The sequence below is a fragment of the Pristiophorus japonicus genome, chromosome 30, assembly GCF_044704955.1.
Source record: "Pristiophorus japonicus isolate sPriJap1 chromosome 30, sPriJap1.hap1, whole genome shotgun sequence".
In the NCBI taxonomy this organism is placed as follows: Eukaryota; Metazoa; Chordata; class Chondrichthyes; family Pristiophoridae; genus Pristiophorus; species Pristiophorus japonicus.
This window is the reverse complement of record NC_092006.1, coordinates 6,886,083-6,890,157: the sequence shown is the minus strand read 5'-3', so window position 1 is coordinate 6,890,157 and position 4,075 is coordinate 6,886,083. Positions and strand designations below refer to the sequence as shown.

The 4,075-nt window shown below is 56.6% G+C and overlaps 1 protein-coding gene across 1 annotated transcript in view; it reads left to right on the top strand.

The window, feature by feature from the left end:
* The window catches only part of LOC139240180 (gamma-secretase subunit APH-1A-like), a 36,158-nt gene that overhangs the window by 20,858 nt on the left and 11,225 nt on the right, over positions 1-4,075 (top strand). The window lies entirely within an intron of this gene.

The window sequence follows — 4,075 nt, the reverse complement described above, 5'->3', positions numbered from 1 at the left end:
AGAAAGAGAGGGAGAGCAGATGCCGGAAATGCTCAAACGCTGAATACCTCAAGCAATAACCTGGTCCAGCCACTGGAAGGAAATTGGAAGACCTCTCCTGTGAGGGGGGAGGCAAATCGACTACTGAGCGCGCTGTGGGGCTTTTGATTCGAGCTCCACCCCAGCGCGATACTACATATTGGTGTGTGTGCGTGTACTGTGGTGCCGGAGGCACTGGTTTACCGAACCTTTTTTGGCGAAAGAGATGGGGACGACGCACTCCACTCGAGCCTCACTTGGGTCCACTCGCGGGCTTCGATAGCATTCCACGTAACTCCCGTCCGGGGGGGTTTGACGGGCCCAGCAAACGGGCGAGGCTTCCACTGTCACCGGTGCGATTTATTTAAAGGGTCACGTCTCTGATCTCCCGTCCCGTTACGTGCCTGTGTGTGTGTGTGTGGTGTGTGTGTGTGTGTGTGTGTCTGAAGGGGGTTGCCAATCTTTGGGCTCAAAATAAAGTGGGGTGTCAGCCGTGGCTCGGTGGGTAGGCCGTGGGTTCGAGTCCCACTCTAGGGACTCGAGCGCATAAATCTAGGCTGACACGCCCAGTGCAGTGCTGAGGGAGCGCCGCACTGTCGGAGGGGCAGTACTGAGGGAGTGCCGCACTGTCGGAGGGGCAGTACTGAGGGAGCGCCGCACTGTCGGAGGGGCAGTACTGAGGGAGTGCCGCACTGTCGGAGGGGCAGTACTGAGGGAGTGCCGCACTGTCGGAGGGGCAGTACTGAGGGAGTGCCGCACTGTCGGAGGGGCAGTACTGAGGGAGTGCCGCACTGTCGGAGGGGCAGTACTGAGGGAGCGCCGCACTGTCGGAGGGGCCGTCTTTCAGATGAGATGTTAAACCGAGGCCCCGTCTGCCCCCTCAGGTGGATGTAAAAGATCCCGGGGCCACTATTGGAAGAAGAGCAGGGGGAGTTCTCCCCGGTGTCCTGGGGCCCAATATTTATCCCTCAACCAACATGACACAAAAAAACCAGATGATCCGGGTCATTATCACATCGCTGTGTGTGGGAGCTTGCTGTGCGCAAATTGAGCTGCCGCGTTTCCCACAATACAACAGTGACCGCACTCCAGAAGTACTGCATTGGCCGTAAATCGCTTTGGGACGCCTGGTGGTCGTGAAAGGCGCTATATAAATGCAAGCCTTGACCCACTCCCGCTGCCTCTGCCCCTCCCTACACGTCTGGCACTGTGCTTTTTTTTTTTGTCTTTTTTTTTAAGTCTCTACGGTGCTGTGTGCTGGAATCTTGTTGGAAAGTAAAAGAATCGATTTATTCGGTCATGTGGGAATCGGCAGCCGTCGTTTCTTCCTCCCTCCCTCCCTCTTCCCCGGCCCCTTTACGGGTATCGCAGTCCCACATTAGACGCAGAATCAGCAGAATCAACGCTCTATCGACTCTGGAACCCCCCCCTCGTCGATGCACTTTCCCCCCTCCCCACGAACCTCGGACAAAGCGACCCATTGTGCAGCTTTTCCAAACACCCCCTGCAGCTCCCCCCCCCCCCCCCAAGGCAGCTTTCACTTTTAGGGGAACCCCTCGCATCACATCAGCTGCATCTGTGCCCACGATTTGGACGTGATGGACCACTGGAACAAGGCACCTTCCCCCCCCCTCCCCCAAACCCAGTGGTTTCCTCCTCGTTTCAATGCAGCATTCCTTTATAAACTCCTCCCACCCACCCCCCCCACGTCAGGATCCGAATTGGCGAGAGAGAGAGAGAGATGGGATCCATAGTTCGGATTCTCCGCCTAGATGTGTAGCGACACCCCGACTCCTGGCGCGTTGCAGGCGCATGTACGGTGCGCGACCACTCCACTAGTGGAAAAGGCCGCGCGTTACAAGCTGCCTGACCAGCCGGGGGTTACTGAGGGAACCCCCGTCCCGTCCCGTGTCTTGTCACATCACGAGTAAGTGATTGTGGAGACGGAAAAGATGGTTAAGAATCCTTCCGTGAGGCCTATTTTTTTTTTTTTTGATGTAAAAATATAACCCTCGCCAGCAACTGACCAGCAAAGAGTGACCATTTGGGTGAAAATGATCGCAGCGCGGTTCAGTAAGACGAGCAGAGGTGTCTGCACAATGTGGGTCTTGTAACGAAATGGTTTGATTCTGTGTCCCAAATGCACATATATTCTTCAAAGAGCATTAATGTTTCACTTGAAATACATCTTCTACGATATTTTAGTTATTTTCTTGCAATTTTTGTCCGATTTCTTATTAAAAAAAAAAAAAATAATAATAAATTCTTCTTGTGCGTGTTGGTTTCGGTCGGCATCGCTGAGACAGGTACATCGCCGCTCCCCCTGGGGCGTTTGCGGTAAAGGCGGGAAGGATTAGCGTCGCCTCGCTCCTGCTTTCACGGCCCCAGGTGACCCGGAATTCTTGCTGTAGTCTGTTCTCGGGATGTGGGCGTCGCTGGCAAGGCCGGCATTTATTGCCCGTCCCCCTAGAGAAGGTGGTGGTGAGCCGCCTCCTTGAACCGCTGCAGTCCGTGTGGTGAAGGTGCTCCCACACAGTGCTGTTAGGGAGGGAGTTCCAGGATTGTGACCCAGCGACGATGAAGGAACGGCCGATGTATTTCCAAGTCGGGATGGTGTGTGACTCGGAGGGGAACGCGGAGGGGGTGGTGTTCCCATGCGCCCGCTGCCCTTGTCCTTCTTGGCGGTAGAGGTCACGGGTTTGGGAGGTGCTGCCGAAGAAGCCTTGGCGAGTTGCCGCGGTGCATCTTGTAGACGGTGCACACTGCAGCCACGGTGCGCCGGTGGTGGAGGGAGTGAGTGTTGAAGGTGGTGGGGAGCGTGGCCCATCGAGCGGGGCTGCTTTGTCCTGGATGGTGCCGAGCTTCTCGAGTGTTTGTTGGAGCTGCAACTCATCCAGGCAAGTGGGGAGTGTTCCATCACACTCCTGACTTGTGCCTTGTAGATGGTGGAAAGGCTTTGGGGAGTCAGGAGGCGAGACACTGGCCGCAGAATACCCAGCCTCTGACCTGCTAAGTACAATTCTGCCTTATCTCGCCCAGGAGCCCAGTGTTAGTGAGCCGTGCACTGCTTGGCTACCGCGTTTCCCACATTATACAACAGCGACTACCTTCGAGAGACACTTGATGGCCTGAGGTGCTGTCGAAATGCAAGTTATTTTCTTTTCTGTCTAGCCGCTAGCCCCTCTCTCGCTCCCCCGAACGGGACAGGGATCGGGAGTGGACTGGCTAAGATCAGCTGGCAGATGGAGCATCTAACAGGAGGGGGGAGCTTGCTGTGTGCAGATTGAGCTGCCGCGATTCCCACAATACAACAGTGACTGCCCTTAGGGGGAAAAAAAGTACTTCATTGGCTATGAATCACTTTGGGGAGTCTGTGAATAAAGACGAGTCTTCCATTCTCTGTCACTCAAGGGAGTTGTTGCTTCTAAACCCCTGAGATCCAAACTGAGAGTGAGGAGACGAGAGAGAAAATAACTTTTGCCAATTACCGCTCAAAGTTTCACATTCCTTTTTAATTTGTGGTGCAGTACAGAGCTGTCGTCACGAGAGGGCAGCAAGGTTCTTTGTCGAGTGCCGTACCGGCAAACGGCAATATGCCCAACGACCGCTTCAGTGGGTAGTAGCCTCGCCGCTTGAGTCACAACGTCGTGCGTTCGTCACGCTCCACAGAGACTTGAGCACATAAATCTAGGCTAACACTCTAGTGCAGTGCCGAGGGAGCGCCGCACTGTCGGAGGGGCGGTGCCGAGGGAGCGCCGCACTGTCGGAGGGGCGGTGCCGAGGGAGCGCCGCACTGTCGGAGGGGCGGTGCCGAGGGAGCGCCGCACTGTCGGAGGGGCGGTGCCGAGGGAGCGCCGCACTGTCGGAGGGGCGGTACTGAGGGAGCGCCGCACTGTCGGAGGGGCGGTACCGAGGGAGCACCGCACTGTCGGAGGGGCGGTACCGAGGGAGCACCGCACTGTCGGAGGGGCGGTACTGAGGGAGCACCGCACTGTCGGAGGGGCGGTACTGAGGGAGCGCCACACTGTCGGAGGGGCGGTACTGAGGGAGCGCCACA